Source organism: Dermacentor albipictus, chromosome 4, assembly GCF_038994185.2.
Source record: "Dermacentor albipictus isolate Rhodes 1998 colony chromosome 4, USDA_Dalb.pri_finalv2, whole genome shotgun sequence".
NCBI classification, from domain to species: domain Eukaryota; kingdom Metazoa; phylum Arthropoda; class Arachnida; order Ixodida; family Ixodidae; genus Dermacentor; species Dermacentor albipictus.
Window position 1 is genome coordinate 60924494 of NC_091824.1, and position 18516 is coordinate 60943009.

Here is an 18516-nt window from a genome sequence, read left to right on the forward strand (position 1 = left end):
ATGGCACTGCCTCAACGGTGGTGTCAGCGCATCGAACCCCATTTTATGTATGTGACAATTTGTTTATGTGTAACTATGCGCGTCCATTGGTCTATGTAATTATAAGTTAGTGAGCGAGGACTGGGACACTACTGTGAAAACTTGCCGTGTATACAATGCTTCGTACTTTCTATATGTTGTCGTCCTGTTGGAATGGCGTCGTGATTGCGACTCAGTGCTCGTATCGTCTCTTGTTGAAATAAACGTTTTCTGCACAGATCAAACCCCTGACGCAAAACACAAAGCAGAGCGATGCTCAAACCATAGTCGTGCTTCGCATGCTGACGTCAACTACAGCTGAGGTCCTCTTTATGAAATGGAATAACCTGTATATCCAACGTATTAACCCTGTCCCTGTTCTTGTGTGTGCTGTGCGCTGCGCGACCTTTACAACGAAGTGACCTGCATAAACGATTTCGGACGCTCCAAGTCTTCGTCATAAGGGCGTTCGACTGTATTACACTTCTTTGACTCCACTGGCATGTATACGTCGCGTCCCACATAGCACGAGCTAAAACACTTGTGTGTACTCCAGCTTCCATTCGGCCGCTAGAATTAGTTGCTTTCTTCCTTGGGTCACGATCGGGAGCGTGTAAGTTTGTCCCATTCTCGCCTCGTAGCAGCTAACGCTATGGAACACTGTTAAACTGCCCCCCCGCCCTTCGGGATCAGCTCTCATTCCCCAAGCCTTTCCCCATAGCCGATGGCTACGAAGGTGCTGCGAGTCATTGTACCGCCTTCGGGTACGCCCCAGGTTGCGCCGTTTCTTTCTGGAGTAAAAAATTCGCCAATGATCACGACACTCCCTAATGCGAAATCTATCCGCGATTTCATTTCGCGATATATTGGCTGGCGTGTACAATCTCTCTCGTGCAGGCCATTGCAAACTGAGCGAAGTGTGGCACGACTGCCTCACTAATCGAGAGATCGCGAGAGGCTGCGCGCGGGCTGACTCGTGGGCGCGATTCACAACAGTCGCCGCAGACAGACCTCCACTCACGCAGCGCTTTTTTCCATATATGGTATCGGTCAACCCGCTCTCCGCATGCCATCGCTGAACAGACAACGGCGCACTACTCTGGCGCCATCTCGTAGCGGTCGTCACCGCAGAGCCCGTCTTGCGCGGCACTACGCTTTTCTTCTCGCGCTTTCACCATACCCTCCTCCTCCTCTTTCATCCTCGCCCTCTCTTCGTTATCACCGTCTTTCATGTCCCGCTGCGCTCCGCGTTCACCCTTTCATCCTTCGCTGTGCTCGTTCGGTCGGTTACGCGACACCAATGGTCAACGCAGGAACGGGCGCCTAAGAGTTGCACTCTAAAATTATGAACAAGAGAACAGGACAGGCCTCCCTTCTCGACCGGCTTCTCTTTTCTTGAGCCGCTTCGGCTATCACATATAAGTTCGCTTTCTCTCTCCATTGCAATTATTTTTGTCTTTGGAACCCCTCGTCATCCTTAATGTCTTAGCATCTAGCCCAAGCTTCAGTCATGGTCCATTTCATCTCACAGCTTAGCGCGACGAGAGCCGCCGGTGGCGGCAAGTGTGAACATGCCGGTGCGTTTACGTTCGCCGTCGATGCACAGCAAACAGCCATGTGCCGGACGCAACTAGAGTTGGGGAGCGCGAGGAAGGAAAATATACACTAAAAGGAATGTCACTTAGAAGGGTGATGGTTCGGGGTAGTTGGTTCTCCATGATACTGTGTGGTGCAGCGCGAAGCGGGGCAGGGGACACAGGAAAACACGAGAACAAGTGCTTACTGCCAATTGAAATTTTATTGCCTGATACAAGGTGTTATCTAGAAAAGCAGTGCTCAGCGATTAAAATACAATATTCGGAGCGCGCGGCTGCCACCGTGCTTCTTTTTTTCTTCTAGCCCACAGGTGAGCTCTAGGTTATCTCCGCAGGAAATAATGCAGTCACAATGCGTCACGATGGTTCTCACTCTCACAGCATATCACGATGCATCAGCTCGTTTTTCCCATTGCATACAATGCAGTCGGTGTAAAAATCGCCGGCGACCCTCCGCTTCGAGTATCGCGTCTCAAGTGCTGAGCACTGTACGTATTGTTGCCTACAAACCGCGAGCATCCAGTCGTTCCGCCGTTCCATCTAATGAGGCCGCGATGAAAAACGACTGAAGTTAATGGCCTAACCAGCTTCAGTCATGTTTCAGTAACTGTTAGTGCACCCAAAAACACAAGTTTGACCAGATTTGGTTTCATTTCGGTTTGGTTTCAATTTCGGCAAGGCAAAAAAAAAGGGGGGGGGGAAACGACAAGACATATCAAACCAACGTAGCTCGCTGCAGAGCCTGCTGCGTCCGGCCCGGCCTTCACATGCCATTACATAGATGGCGTCGCCCGCACGAAGGCGCCACCGGTCCAAACTCGTCCCGCGCCCGGTGCCCGTACGTTCGCCTCCTCGAAAGGGTCGCAGGAAACGCGCTGCCCCCGCGAAGGTCGCAGCGCACCAACTTCGCGGCGGGATACCCGATGCGTGCACCACGGATTTTACACATCGCAGCGCGCACTCCCGCGCGGCGCGGCGCCCGCAAAACAAACGCCCGCGTATAGGAAAAGACTGCCCCCCCCCCCCCCTCCATCTTTAGGCACTTTTCTTTCTCTTCGTTTTCTCCCGGCGCTCGCTTCCTCTCCGTGGCGGCTCATCACCATATTCCCTTGAGCCCGTGGCTTCTTCTCCTTCCTCTCCTGCGAGACGCGCTACGCCGCTGCACGCGACGGAGGTCGGGGCTGCGTGGCGAAGCGCGCCGCGGACTCCTTGCGTGCCGTGGCCTCGGCGCCGAGGGGCAGGACGGCTGGTTGGGTCGGCACGAGGAGGAGGAGGAGGCTCGGGCTAAAATAAAAGGGTACAAGCGCGCGGTTCGTGAAGACGCGCGCGCCGCTTGGCCGAAGACGGAAACTTCTGGCGAATAAGTCCCCCCTCTTTATGCAGACTTCTCCGCGGCGGCGGCGGCGGAGGAGGCGATGCTCGAAGCCTCTCTTCAAGAGCCGTGCGCGACTTCGCTGCTCGCACAAACTCTGTGCACCCCCCCCCCCTACGTTCTCCCAGTTCCTTCCCCGCGTCCGCACTTAATAATACACCGGCCCAACTCAGCACGGCACGCTGCGGCCGAAGAAGAGCGCGGGCCGGCCGCAATAGGAACTTTTTTCTTTTTTTCCTTCCCAGCTCGCCGTGCTGCTTCTCACAGCCGTTTTCGTTGGCTGGCTGGAAAGACGCGCGGTCGCGGGATGGGCCGCTTCTCTCCCGGTTTTCTTTGTTTTTTTTGTTCCTCCTTCCTTTCTTTCCCGCCACAGCCATGTATTTATATGCGCGCCGATGACCGTGCGTGCGCGCGCTCGCGCGAGTATGCGCGCCCAAAGAGAATGGGTACGACGAGTGCGCGGCGCGAGACGAAACGAGAGAAGGATATAATTATCCCCCAGAGTTAGCCGTCAAGAAGGGGCGACATGACAGAGATTAATGGGACACCTCGGCTGCTTCGCCTTCTTCCCTCGCCTCTCTCCCTCTCTCCCTCGCCGTCCCTTCCGCGGGCGCGCTCGCAGCGGCGCGAGAGAGGCACTTCCCGCCGCAACCGCGCCGTCATCGTCGCCAGGCCTGCTCCTTTTCGGCCGCCCTGACCCCTCCCTCCGATTCCAGGGGTGCCCCAAGCCGCGGCCCCTTCAGCGAAGGGAAGAGCGGCGCTCTCTTTTTAAGGAGGACCGCGCGCCATGCCTTGCCTTGCCGCAAAAGCCCGAGAGTCCCGCCGAAGAGTCGTTGCGTGCGGCGGAGACCGACCCCGTGTCGGCGGGCAACATATGCGCTCACGCGGCGGAAGACGGGGCCTCGCCCAGACTCTCCAAAGGGACGCGAGCCCCCGCCCAAGAAGCAAGGGGAAGTAAAAGAAGGGGGGTGCTCTCGAGAACCTTCTTCTTTCCCTTCCTCCTTGAAGACCGCCGCTATCCTCTTCTTGAGGCGTTCTTCCTCTGTTTCGCAGCCGCTTCCATGCCCAGCTAGCCGACGCCATGTTGATGTTGAGCGAAGAAGACCTAGAAGTGCAAGGGTGCACGGCGTCGTTGAACCGGATCATGCTGCCAGCGGCGGATGGCTCGAGAGCGCATGCATCAAACAGCGCCGCCGCGCGTTCGTGGGCGATGATGCTTCGCCTCCCGTAATGAGCGATCACCGGCGCGCGCTGTGAAAGGCAGGCGAAATAAATACGGAGTCGGCGATGCTCCGAGAGCGTCTAGCTGCGTGAGCAGATGGGGAAGGAAAAAAAAAAAAGAAGTGCCCTATTTGCACGCTGCGTGCGGAACTCGCGTTTATTCGGCGTTTTGTGTACAAGACCTGCGGAAGTTATTCTCAATCTCGTACGGTTGACGGATCCGCCCGTGTATGTTGTTTTTAACACGACCTCTCCTGACCTCTCATGCAATTCAAGATATGGATCTATATAGCATAATTCAAGAGTCCTCAGCGATTTTTTTTCTCCGCTGAAAATTACAGGCGCTTATACTTAAAAAATTGAGCCAAGACATTGGAGGATGGTTGTCACTGTCAAGCGAAAGCTTCGAGGTAGAAGTGCTGAGATAAACCTGCGGGGGTCGCTTATGATTAGCTGTCTTCGTTCCGGTATATCAGGACCAGGGATCAGCGTCAGCCGGCAATGTTACCGCCTTTCAGTACGCTGTCTCTATAGGATCGGCGCTGTTTACCCGCGGCCAGACAGCCATCTATGCAAAGTGGAATGAAAGCCAGTAGGAAGCTCGAATTTAAAGCATTTCAACTTAGAGATAGCAACAGACAGACAGCAACGATACTGCCAATCCTATAGCAGCTGATCGCATGAAGAGAAAGCCTACCTAAGAATTGCCTATAACGAAATAGACCATTGACGTTGCACACGTTATTTCATAAATCAACAAAATTCGTGGACTGTATATATATCCAATAAAGCGAGCTTTGTATAACTCGCGGTACAGTAACGGGACGAAATGCATGTTAGCATAGTTCCGGTGATATCACTCTGTTTAGCAACAAAGCCACCCCAAAGTTGTTGATGCGCCCTCTGCAGCGTAGCTCGAATCTACGAAACAGGCCTGACCACGAAGCTTTGCCACAGCTTTCGCGTCTTTCTTTCTTTAGGCTATTTTAATAGGCTGTTGTACTTTAAGATACATTTACACTGCTTCAACGGATTTCGTACGCGTCCTGTCGACTGCACCAACATATTTAGTAAACCGGCATTCACGTTGTGCACGTAACCAAGGCTATATTCTCGAATGTATTTTTTTTTTACCTTTTTGCTCTTTTCATCCCAATTGCCCGTATGATACAATTAGCATTGTTAACCATCATAGCCAATAAGTCGCTGCCGGGAGAAACGGACATTTAACTACACAACCGCTGAAGACGCTGCCATAGCGCTCGCTATCACCAAGATGCAGGTTCCCACAGCCATACTCTCAGATCCGCAACCTGCCTGCCCACCCTTCCAACTCGGTAGACTCACAACACCCGCACTTAGCATATTATACGGAACAATGTCATCCCAGACATACACCTGGTCAGGACCTCAGGACACGCATATCTGGTGAAGAACGTGCAGGCACATGCCTCGGCCCGCGAGCACGCCCACCAGGCTGCCGTATACGCAATCAACCGCGTCCCAGCGCATCCATTAAACCCAGTATCACAGCGCTTCTCAGACATCTTAAGTCAATGTATCCTCTAAACCGCATACGACACCATCTACCACGCCCACTTTACAGAGACAATCACTTGCAAACGCGATAGCGCGCTTTGACCAAAGACCTCTCACAGAGGAACTCATTTTCAGATACCGCCATCATAAGCCATCGCAGCAGAGGGCGACGAGGGCACTGTTGCGGTTCTTGAGGGCGACAGAACTGGACAGGCGACTGTAGCCTGAACAGATGTTGATAGTGCTACAAGTGTCAGTGTGCTGTGCGATGACAGTGTTTGGTGACAGTGACCGATTGTGATTGTGTGTCTATGCTCCTTCCTATCCTTATCTCTACTTTGTTTCCACTTTACCTCCCCCTCCCCTCTCTCCCCAGCGTAGGGTAGCCAACCGGATTTTTTTTCTCTGGTTAACCTACCTGCCTTTCCCCTTTCCTCTCTCTCTCTCTCTCTCTCTCTCTCTCTCTCTCTCTCTCTATCTATCTATCTATCTATCTACCACGCCCAACCCTCAGACGAGAAGAAACTGTACGCTCAGGCAAGTGCAGCTAAGCACATATCCACATGGAACAATCCTATATACCCACTCTGTTAGAGATTGGATTATGGGGTGTTCCGTGCCAAAACCACGATCTGATTACGATGCACGCCGTAATCAACTCCGACAACTCCGAGGCAACTCCGACAATTTGTAGTACCTGTGGTTCTTTAACGTGCACTTAAATCTAAGTACACGGGTGTTCTTGCGTTTCGCCCCACCGAAATGCCACCGCAATGGCCGGGATTTCATCCCGCGACCTCGTGCTTAGCAGCCCAACGCCACTGCCACTAAGCAACCACAGCGGGTACTCACCATGTTCCCTACACATTATGACGACCAATGTAAACTATGCAAACCATTCTGTACACTATCCGGTATGACGTGGCAATGCCCAAACCCCATACCCGTACACCCAACTCCCTACCCTTCGTCGAGCAATGGGAGCACCAGCTGACAAGCACCCACCCGGTTAACCCCTGCAGGCTGGCGGATCAGGCGAAAATGATGATTCTACGCCAAGGTATATCAAGGGAAGCCTCCCACTATACAACGAAACCAACCACCTGTTAAATAAAATTATCCCACTATAGTTCCCACTGTAGTTCAGTGGGAATATTCCCACAGTAGTTACAGTTAGACAATTTGGTTCCTCAGCGCAAACTGCGAAAAAAAAAGAAACAAGAAAACAAGCGTTTAAGCTAGCGGTCTATACATGGGCGAATGCTAGGTTAATTCATCATCAACATCATCATTATCAAAATGGGGCCATCATGCATACTGGCTCCGCGTTGCCTTTCTAGAAGATGAAAGGCTGAGACGAGCTTGATATTTCTACCAGTGTTACTGGGCCAAATATGCAGGTGTGCCTTGGAGAAATTTCAGCCATTATGCCTACCAAGCATTCATTAAATTCACGGCAACATTTTACGGGAAATCCAATATAGCGAAATTTGGCGATGCATGTTATTGTAAGTGTAACGATGTAGCGTCAATCTCTTTCGTGGGCATTTGGCGCATTTTAGTTGTTGCGCCACCAGGCTGCCATGCTATATAGTGTGATACTGAGCGTAAAGCAAATAGGTGTTTGACGTCCTACAAGAATGACAAGCTCCGGCTTGGCATGACAATCAATCAGCAACTTGCTTCATCGCTTTCGTACGCGTCACCCAAAAATTTATACGACCCCTATATCATACTTCTTTATGTAAGAATTATGTTATTACGTAAGAAATGTACGCTGAGCATATGTAACATACGGTTTTTTTTTTCAATAGGGTTATATAGCTTCACGATGAGTAGTGCTTCACCAACACGTGATGGTTCGTGGACCAGCCAGCGGCTCTATAAACCGTATATAGGGTACTCACCTTGTGCGTGCAAAAAAGTATTACTCGTCCGTTGAGACTCGCTGCGAGAGGCCTTCCTCCTGCAATGGACAAAAAAGAAAAAAACAAACAAACAAAGAAAGTGATATCTGCATGCATTTCAGAGTTCTACAACTTGAATGAGTTCTACGCCTGTTGATCGCCTTTCTCCGACATACCGAGCTGGGGACGGTTTTGGGAAACAAATTGGTGGAACAGTTGCAAGCCAAGCTCTCCAGGCAAACCTCGCCTGTTGCACCACACCAACTTGATAAATCCCCCCCCCCCCCTCTGGTATTTCCCATACGATTCACTATGCTCATGCTCCAGCACAGTATCGCGGAAGAATCGTCAAACCAGAAGCAGCATAGCAACGTCGTCTCGCGACCAGGCAGCCCAGGCAGCACTCGAATGTACATCGAAGGGTCGGTGGAGTGTACACAGGGGTTGCCTAAAAATTACGCTGATACATTTTGCTGAGTTCCACTCTTCTAAAAATACGTGACGAGCAAGTAGCCGATGTTGACAGATATTGACAGAGACACGGAAACACGCCCGGATTTCTTGGCGGGGGCAGCGCACTGCCTCATCAACATGGTCGTTAACGAACACGGCAGAATGGCTGGCAGTGATAGTGCTGTTGCAAAAATGGCCTAACGAAGTAAACGCTACGTGGCGCTGTCTAAGCGCTATTTAAATTAAGCGGTATTAGTAAATCACTATGCTGCATTAGCGAAACGGCCACTCTTACCGTTACAGGATGCCTGGTAAGCCATGACAAGGACCAGAAACGAAATGCAGGTGCCGACGCCATGCTGAGGCTTCCGCACCATCTCGCCGTGACGTCACTAATTTTGATTGCGTCCAGTCCAGCCTAACATTTTTAATGGTAAAGTGTTACTACATTGCATTCTAACGGAACCAAGAAAACTAGCAATGTTTTGGGAAGCTTTCCTGCGCCAAAACGGCACAAATACGCGTGAAACGTAATAATGACGTGTTGTGGGGGTGGGGTCCCAGCGCGAGATATCTTTTTCCTCTAGCGAACCATTCACAAAATGACTGAAAATACAGTCACTATAAATAATATTTTACCCCTGCAAGCTGCTTTATTGTTATTCTTTAGTATCAGTTTAATGTTGAATCGCAATGGTAGATCCAGATGAAGTTTTTCTGCTCTGTATGTAGCAATCCTATTTCAGTGGCAGAATGAAAGAGTGAGTTGTGTGTTCTAATCGCAGATTGGGACTGGCCACTGATTTTGAATCGCTCTGCGGAGCAAAGATGTTTGCTCCGCCAAAATCAACAGATTTGACCGGAAGTCCGCGTGACGTATTTCCTCCACCTGCCTCTGCTACCTGTCACGGTCGCCTGTTTCCGGCAGCTATGCCAGCTATGGACGACATGGAACACACGGACGCTACGTCGCGCCGCGCGTTTTTGTTCCTGCTATACTGGATAGTGACAGCTCCGACTCAGACACTATATATACGTTCCCAAGTCCAGTGATGATTATTCGGACACGGATTAAAAACAAACGCACGGAATGCCGGGATCACCGTGGCCGGGATGATCCAGATGATGGTGGTGATGGAGATGAGCCCTACCCAATACCTCATCTAGTCTAGCGCCCTCTCACTTGATTTCCCTGTACTAAGTGCCCCCGCACGCATTCCATTCGCAGATTTGACGAGAGCTATCTCAGTAGTAACGACGCGCTCCGTTCGTGCTCCGGCCAAGCGCTCGCGATCTGCCATTGGAATTGCGCATAAGTTGCCACTTTAGACCTTTTTTTTTTTTTTGAAGTCCCGATACGAGTTGGTTCAGCGGCTTCCGAACAACTCTGTCAATCGCTAAGCGTTTGTGCCATGCGACCAGCACTCATGGGCCTTCTGTCGCGCGTATTTCGAAAAGTGATCGCCACGTTGAGTAGGCTCTGTGCACGCGGACACCTTTTCTGCTTGTTGCCTACATGAAAAGATGCTACCGACCACAGGCGTGACCGAGATAAAGAAGGCAGCCGAAGCAGTGTAAGATAGCAAGCGAAGCACGCTCTCGCGCCCACTCTCAGTGGAGAACTGTAACAGTGAAAGGTGATGCGGTTTCCACTGGGCACAAAAGACTTCCTGTTCTTTAAGCGAAGTTACGCACGCACACGAGGGGTGCGAACAAACGAAAAACGCTCTCTGACCGACAACGGGACGAATACGCGGGAGGCAAGACGAATGTGAGAAAGGTGCGTAGCCGTTTCGTTGACTTTCGTACAAGAGTATCGCGTTACTCGTACATCTGCGGCCCGCCTCCAAAGGAAGTCCGAACGACGAGATTTATACGCGAGTGTGTTTTTATTTATTTACAGATACTGCAGACCCTTTCCGGGCCCGAGCAGGAGTGGGTACATCATTGAGTATGAAAACAGTACAAATCATGAAAATTAATGAAAGCAAACGCAATCACGGTAGATACACAAACGCTATAGAAGTAGTATTATTACAACAAAGAAACGAGAGAAAGAAAAACATAGTTAGTTGGTAATGTCAGCTATTAAACCTTTAAAAATGCAATTGTCTCTGTTTTTTTTAACGAATGAATCAAGTGTAGTGCAATTCACTACAATGCTTTCGTTGGTTTAAGGCACATGCCGATATGTAACCTATGAGAGTTTCTTTATAATGGTGTGCAAACCAAGCGTGGATAAAAGGTGTTTCAGCAGTAACACCAGCTCTTGTTCGAGAGATCGACATACGTTCGAAGTCACCATTTTGAAACATAACATATATAGTACAATAGTAAAAAAAAATGCCCGCGTCATCCGTCTCCTATATCTTCATCCCGTCCAACACATATTTCAAAAATATTTTGCCCAGGCGGTCTGCAAAAACTCTCATCTTAACATATCTGGGGCACATTGCAGCACTGAAGTAAAATTGGGAAAACAAATGAGTTCGACTCGCATCCCAAGGTTTACTGAAAACTATGCACTTTGCGTAGGTGTAATTTCCTTACAAAAATGGGTAGGTAAATTCTCTTGAGTGTATGCCAAATTTCTGTTGCATTCATTAGACTTCCTACAGAAACAAAGCGGAGTGGCATGTATAGTTTTTACAAGAATGTGTTCATAAACAAGCCTCGGCTGAAAGACCTTCCCTGACGACCTCAAATGAAGAACAGCACCATTTTTCCGTTGGAAGAGAAACTATATAAGCTTCAACACCGCTCCTCTGTGATTACTAGGACGAGGAGTATGCTTAACAGACGAACCTTCAGTTCAGTACATTCGGACAAAAACCGAGAGAACCTGGTCGCAAAATTGTCGCCGGGAATCGCCATGCATGGTCACTGTTCCGTCTATGTATGGGTGACGCTGCCATCCACTTCCTTGAGTCCGTAACTCGAGTGTCAAATATAATAATGTTCTATAACACTGGAAGTAAGTACCTGGTCCCGTTGCACTTTAGTTTGGTGCGGGCAGCCTGAGTGTCGTGCAGAAGGAAAGTGTAAATGTTTGCCCGACTTCACCGTTTCTACAGACAAGCTTATAGGCCCAAGCGCCTTTTAATCCATACCAATGTAGTTTCTCTCTCTCTCTCTCTCTCTCTCTCACTCGCTTGCTTTTTCTCTCTCTCGCTCTCTCTCTCTCTCTCATATTCCTGCTGCATTGCGAATCGACCTGTTCGCTTTTCTGGTGGGTTCTATTGTTTTTGTTTGCGTTCTACTGCTTGTACACTACCTGCGTTAATATGAAAAGAAAACAAATTATTTACTAATTTCGACGCGTGGCCAGACCATCATCTCTTATGGGCACGGGCCCATTTAGGTCGGATGGCAGTAAAAACAAGCGAATGACTCCTACAGGAGCTCAAAGGTGCAGTCTTTCTTGCACGACCATCACACTGGCGCTCTCAATCCTGGCCACTTTTGACCTGCAGAGCCAAGTTACGAGCAAATTTCATCACCATTCTGGCTTTCGCACTCAGAAAAACTTATATCAACGACGTACAAACTCTGGGAAAAAGCAACGAAGGCACTACACGCATGACGTTACGCTAAATCCTATGCATCTATAATGCACAAAAAAAGGAAAAAATTGTGGCGAACTATAGTCGGTCACATGCATTTTATACGTACAGCCCTAACGCTCTGTGGAGGGAAGCAAATTTCGTGCTCACGATTCAAAACTTTTTATATCCGGAGTTCAGCGGGCTTGATGCGAGACAGTCTGGGCAATGTTACTGGTGGCTTGAGGATATATATCCACATTTAAGAGTGCGGGTCAACCGTTGAAGGCAACACTCTACTGTGCGGCTCTCGATCGCTTTGCGGGCGTTCTATCCGCAAGTCCTGGCTGAAGTCAGTGCACTTTAGAAGGGCAGTGTAGAACGGCACCAGAGCCACCAGTCATGAGCATTCTCTTGCGAAGCCGGATGCTAGTACGCTTATCAGACGGAAAAATTCGCGCGTGTCCTGCACTCGTGCGGGCCTTATAACAGTGGGCCACCCTGCGTATGCCAAAATCCGGTTGCTATATTGTTATACCCGTATGCTGCTCTCGCTTCTTTTCGCAAGCCACAAATTCAATTCAATATTCAGTTTATTCAACAGACAGTACTGGGTGGCTACCTGGGCTAAAGGCTATGTACACAGCTTGACATAGGCCCAGGTAGCCGTTAGAAGGCAGATAGTAGCCATTTTTCGTTCTCCATATCATTTTTGTCTAGTTCTTCTTTTTCCCCTTAAGTCCATTCACACGGCACAGTCTGAGTTCTCGCAAACCAACAACTGCGCCGGTAGAAGAACGCGGGGTCGTCGTAACTGCCCGCGACCTCTCTCCAAGCCACGACGAGCCCGACCACACTGCAGACGCCCGTCCGTCCAGAAGAGGCCGAGCCACCGGCATCGGAAAACTGACCATGCGTGGCAAGCGCTTGCTCGGGACAATTATCGCACTTCGAGTCGCGTCTCCGGCGTCCCGTCGTAGCAGCCGAACGTCCGCGTATACGCATACGAGACGGCGCTGCAGGGAGAGGCACCGGGGCGGGTCACCCGGGGGCCAAGTGGCTCGCGAGCAAGCGTGTGCCACCGCCGGCCGCACCTCGGTTGGGGCAGGCAGGCGTACAGACTTTTTTGCGCTTCTTTCTCTTGTCCATACACGCAGTATGCTTTTGTTTGCTTTTCTCTTTATCTCCTTGGCCCTTCGGGCTGCTTCAGATAAAGAAGCCCGCGCTGCTGGCTGTCATGATGCGGAAAAGGCAAGGCGCAACGCGACGGTGCATTCCGGACGAGCACGCACGCACACACGCCCGTCACGCTGCTCGGCGGGTGGTCGCCCCAAGACCACGCACGGGGCGGGACGCACCTGAGCCCGAGTTTCGGTGACACGAGGTTTCCCCCCCACACAGCGCGTTGTCTCGGTCGTCGTGACAGCCGCGTCCCAGTGTCATCCGAGTTGTCGCCAAGGCGTCCACGCTGGTATGCAGAACGGCGCACGCGAGTAGTCTGAATGAACCTTCTAGTCCACGCTCTTTTGTCGCGCTTTTTTTTTATCCTTCTCTGTATTTTTTTTTTTTATCTGCCGGATTGTCGCTGGGGTTTCCGATGATGTGTTCCGGTGATGTGACCCATGGAATCTCGGATGCTGCCGTCGGAAGCCGTTTTTTCTGGAACTCAAGAGAGTGCCACCAAACTCTCCGCAAAGCAGCTCCGTACTATGTAGCAAGTCCAGGTTTTTCCGATGTCGGTGGTCGCTACGCCACTACAGCCTCAGACGAATGTTTCATATTTTTTAAAGAAGAAGTAAGTGACAGCGCAGGCGGATATTCTAGTATTGAAGAGAATCTTACGCGAATACGGTATAAGTAAAGAGTGCTCTGCGATAGTGTGAACGCACATGTCTGCTCAACTCTGACAATCCTGTAAGTCTTCGATCACTTGTAAGGCTTCAGTCAGACCTGGCGATGAGTCAAGGTGTCACCTTTCAGAAATTTTTAACTGAGAGCGTTTACATCCCTGAATAGTTCGGGACTCCGTAAAAGGATGTGCAAATACGTTCAACTGGATAACATCGAATAATGAACTGTCTTTATACTATCTACAAGTCGGGTAGTGCATAATGCACTCATAAGTCGCCTCAATGTGTTCGTTTCGAAGGGTGTGAAGCTTAAAAAATAAATGCCGCGTTTCCACTTCCTCGATCTCCCATCTTTTGAAGATGTTCTGAGATTACTATATCCCGATATCCCGAATCGTGTGGACTGTGTCAACCGATACAGCGCTGTTGCGCTAGTACGGGCCACTCTTCATCTAATACCAATGTGCGAACAGCAGCGTTGTTGGCGACTTACATTTTATTATACCAACTGAACTACATATAATTTAATTTGTGGATATCTGATGCACACCCTCCAACACATGGTTACTGCACGTATAAGATGCCTGTTTCACTCGAAGATCATTCTTCTGGAGTGATATACCACATATAAGTGCGAAGAAAGAATGTGTAACGGATAGTATTGTGGAAGCGAATGTTTTAAACTTATTGGTAACATGATGACCTCGCCTTATCGATATTTTGAGACGGACGCGGTACGATCATTGCCACATCTGCAAGACTGTGCAGCACAGTTCATTCCAACATTAACAAGAAGAACATACATACAAAAGAAACCTCAATTTCGAACTTGACAATTGAAAGACAGACCGATTTGTGTCACGCCTGTCTTAAGTAAAGCGAGCACTCGAATGCACCGCAGGATCCCATTTCCGCACATTCGCAAGTACCTTGCGGCTATCTGCGTGCTGAAGAAGTTATCTGGACAGACATAAACAAGGATTCGTACAGAAGCTGCTGCGTCTTCCCTCGCCATTTGTCGATAACATACACTGCTGCTTGCGAAGACAAAACAAAAAAGTAACGACGCCATAAGCAAAACACCGACAACCGCAATGACACAGGTTGTAAGTTCTCAAACCTGATACCAGCAGACGTTTGGCCACAGAAGTCGTATCGAAAATTGAAATGACGCTTTGCTCATCTCCTCCAGTCTACAAGAACCGTTCTTTTTTTCTTTCTTCTTCTTCCAGGGCCCTTGCAGATAAACGAACCAGAATTGTCACTTTGCGGAGCCGTCCGAGCGTGCAAGGCGTATACATGTATGGGCTCCCGTGAGGGGTTCTCGGAGATACCCCCGCTGACTCCTGTTACAAGCACTTGTTACGCGCAGCGGAAGAATGAGTGCTGACGAAGACGGGCGTCGGGGAGGGGCGTCGGAAAGGTTTCAGTGTACGCAGGGAAAGCTATATATACAAACAAAAGGATCGGGAGAGACGCAACGAGGCAGTCGCGTGCTTGTCTCGAAAATGGCAACGAGACGCATTTCCGCGAAACTGCGTGCCCGCGAGGAGCAGAGCAGCGTGTCACCGATCCTGACGTGCGCTCCCCGCACCTAGAATTCCTTTGCGCCGTATATGGCATGGCAGTTTCATCGAAGGAACTATACTGGGCGGCGTCTCTCGGCTTCCGCCCGAGTGTCCTTCACGCACGAAAAAGAGAAGAGATGTATACTACATAGAGAAAGAGAGAATAGACGAGAAATAAGAGAATGGGAGTACGAGACGAAGGCAATCAACGAAACAAAATAAATAAATCTAAAGTACTAAGAGTGCGCGAGTCATCGCGACGTCTGCTGTGCGTAAACCACACCGATTCGAACCCCCGTGGTCGGCGGAGCAGGTGTGCTCGCTAGCTGTGCCCAAGGCCCTCTCTACCGCAATGACGTCTACGTGCGGAGGCGACTATACGAACGGGGAAAGTGTCGTCTAACCGCAGGTGCGGGAAGCGAAGTCTTGTATATGTAAGCGATGGCGCAGGCACGTGAGCCGTAGTAGTATAAATATATATATATAAGTGTGCGCAGTCACTGCGACGCGATTCGTCAAGCATCATTACACGGTCCCCTGGTTGCCCCTCAACACCTACAGGGTGACGGACCAAAGGTATACTCTACACGGCCGTGCTGCAGAGAGCGTCCGCGTATTGCAGAGGGGGGAGGACATCGGGAGACAGAATTCGCGGGGTGCGGCACACAGAGTCGGACGTGGCTTCACCCGACATCAGGAGAAAGAACGAAGGCAAAAAAAAAATTGACAAGAAAGAAAATAGGAGATGTATAGGGGGTTAGACGGACAGACAGACAGACCGCGAAACGCCGCCACGTCGCTCAAAACGAGCCCAGTGGGACGAGTATATTGGGACTGTCCGTCAACTCGTCATCCGTCCCCCACGAAGACAGCGGAGACACACAGATGCAGAGAGGGCCACCGTCGCGGCCAAAAAGGGTGTCTATCCGGCTGTAGCCACTGCGAAGAAAAGGAGAATAAGAAGAAGCAAGACAAAGCCGTGACAAGGTCAAGCGCGCATCTTCCTATAGAAACTCGCGCCACCACAAAATGCAGCGGATCTCTTTCTTGCGCGCTCCGCTTTGGCGTCGGCGCGGGTAGCGTGCGCGGTATATCGCACTCCGACTCGAATGCAAATAAGCGACAGGTCGCGCGTCAGCCTTCCTATACGACGTGTCGCATTCAGCTGTATACATACGGGCGGCGCGCATCTGTGGTGTTTGTATGTGCGTGTCTGTGTGGCGCGCGCGTATATGGCATCTCCCGCGTCGATGCTGCCGACGGTGGACGCGCGGCGTAGCGGGGAGTCGATGCCCAGACGTCAACTTCTTCTGCGTGGCAGCGTTTTGAATGACAAGTGAATGGTCCCGTGAGCAAACTGAGAAGAGCGACACTCCTACGCGCGCGGGGTGGCTGTCGTCCCTGTCTCTCTCTCTCTCTCTCTCGTTTTCTTTTTCCTCCGTCACGACGTTTATCTGCTTGCCCGCGCGAGTGTCCCGGACAGGTCGCTTCGAGGGAAGTCCCAGCTGCCCCACCTCTCCTCTAGAAGGTGTCTTCTTTCCATTGTACGTCTTACAATAAGATCGGAATGTCTACTTTCCGCAGGACGTGACTTCTTGACGGTGCGTCCAAATGTGTATACATATATTTTTATCTGCCCTTGAAAAGCTAGGTAAGAGGCCTTGTGGGAAAAATGTTGGCAGTTCGGCCTGGTTATACAGTGCTATCGCACTGACAACGATAGCAAAATTTTAAGTTGCCCTCGAGCTCCTTGAACTATGTTATATAACTTCAAATCGTATACCCCGGAGCGACATGTTGAAGGCCGCACGCGATACAACTGCTGCTGCGCTGCAGAAACATCACCCTGCAAGCTACCAGGCGTCTCACAATGCCTGTGTGATGAGAAGTTGCAGGCGCCGCGCCTCGAACAGTCTTCTGCGCACATCTGTTCCAGCGCTTGGACGTTTGTGTGTCAATGAACGTCCCTATACGCATGCACCTCGATGGCGCATGAGATAAGACCAATGGTATAACCGGATAACGGACGCTCGAGGAGCATTATCAGTTTCTGCCCGCAATACAATGCTGAGAGACAAGCGATGTGCAGAGTACTGGACCAGTTGGACAATCGTCCACTTTCAGAACTAAAAGCTTTAGGCCAATGCTCCGAAAGAACATCCGCGTTGAAGGCCTTACTCTCGCTATTAAGGGTCTACGGGGCTTCACGACAGACTCTAAGAATGCCGCCCCCTACCGCTCTGTTATGTACGCGCGTTCTTCGCGCTTGTCTCCCTTTCTTTCTATCTCCCCATTCCCTTTTTTCTCTTTTTATCCCCCTTAACCCTTCCCCCTGCACAGGGTAGCCAAGCGGAACTACCTCTGGCTAACCTCCCTGCCTTTCTCTGCATTATTTTCTCTCTCTCTCTCTCTGGGTCGGCATTGTCATGGTGTAGTGTTATCGACGAAGCATGCGCTACGCGCGCGTGGCGGATTAGAATGCCTCTTGAGGGGCTTTACAAGCGACAACGTGCTCGTGTACGCACCGCCATGTTCCACTCAGTCGGCTCCGCCGGAGCCAGGGCAGCGTTCTGGCTTCGACTGCTGGCACGAGCGTCGTGCGCACAAGCGTTCTTGTTGAGCAACTGCGTGCATAGAACACCACGGTGAACATCAAGGCGCAATTCTTTCTTTGCATGCTGACCTATCGCATCCCTTTGCCCCTCCCCCGGTACAGTGTAGCCAACCGGAAATCATCATGATCATCAGCCTGGTTACGCCCACTGCAGGGCAAAGGCCTCTCCCATACTTCTCCAACAACCCCGGTCATGTACTAATTGTGGCCATGCCGTCCCTGCAAACTTCTTAATCTCATTCGCCCACCTAACTTTCTGCCGCCCCCTGCTACGCTTCCATTCCCTTGGAATCCAGTCCGCAGCCCTTAATGACCACCGGTTATCTTCCCTCCTCATTACATGTCCTGTCCATGCCCATTTCTTTTTTTTTATTTCAACTAAGATGTCATTAACTCGCGTTTGTTCCCTCACCCAATCTGCTCTTTTCTTACCGCTTAACGTTACACCTATCATTCTTCTTTCCATAGCTCGTTGCGTCGTCCTCAATTTGAGTAGAACCCTTTTCATAAGCCTCCAGGTTTCTGCCCCGTAGGTGAGTACTGGTAAGACACAGCTATCAGACACTTTTCTCTTGAGCGATAATGGCAACCTGCTGTTCATGATCTGAGAATGCCTGCCAAACGCACCCCAGCCCATTCTTATTCTTCTGATTATTTCCGTCTCATGATCCGGATCCGCCGTCACTACCTGCCCTGAGTAGATGTATTCCCTTACGACTTCCAGTGCCTCGCTGCCTATTGTAAATTGCTGTTCTCTTCCGAGACTGTTAAACATTACTTTAGTTTTCTGCAGATTAATTATTAGACCCACTCTTCTGCTTTGCCTCTCTAGGTCAG

The 18516-nt window shown here is 50.4% G+C and overlaps 1 long non-coding RNA gene across 2 annotated transcripts in view; it reads right to left on the minus strand.

Annotated features, from left to right (window-relative positions):
* Window positions 1-18516, minus strand: part of LOC135896423 (uncharacterized) — a 657092-nt gene that overhangs the window by 532125 nt on the left and 106451 nt on the right. For both annotated transcript variants that reach the window (XR_011513927.1, XR_011513926.1), the window contains one exon: window positions 7653-7711. This is a non-coding gene — a long non-coding RNA (uncharacterized lncRNA). The remainder of the gene's footprint in view (window positions 1-7652; window positions 7712-18516) is intronic.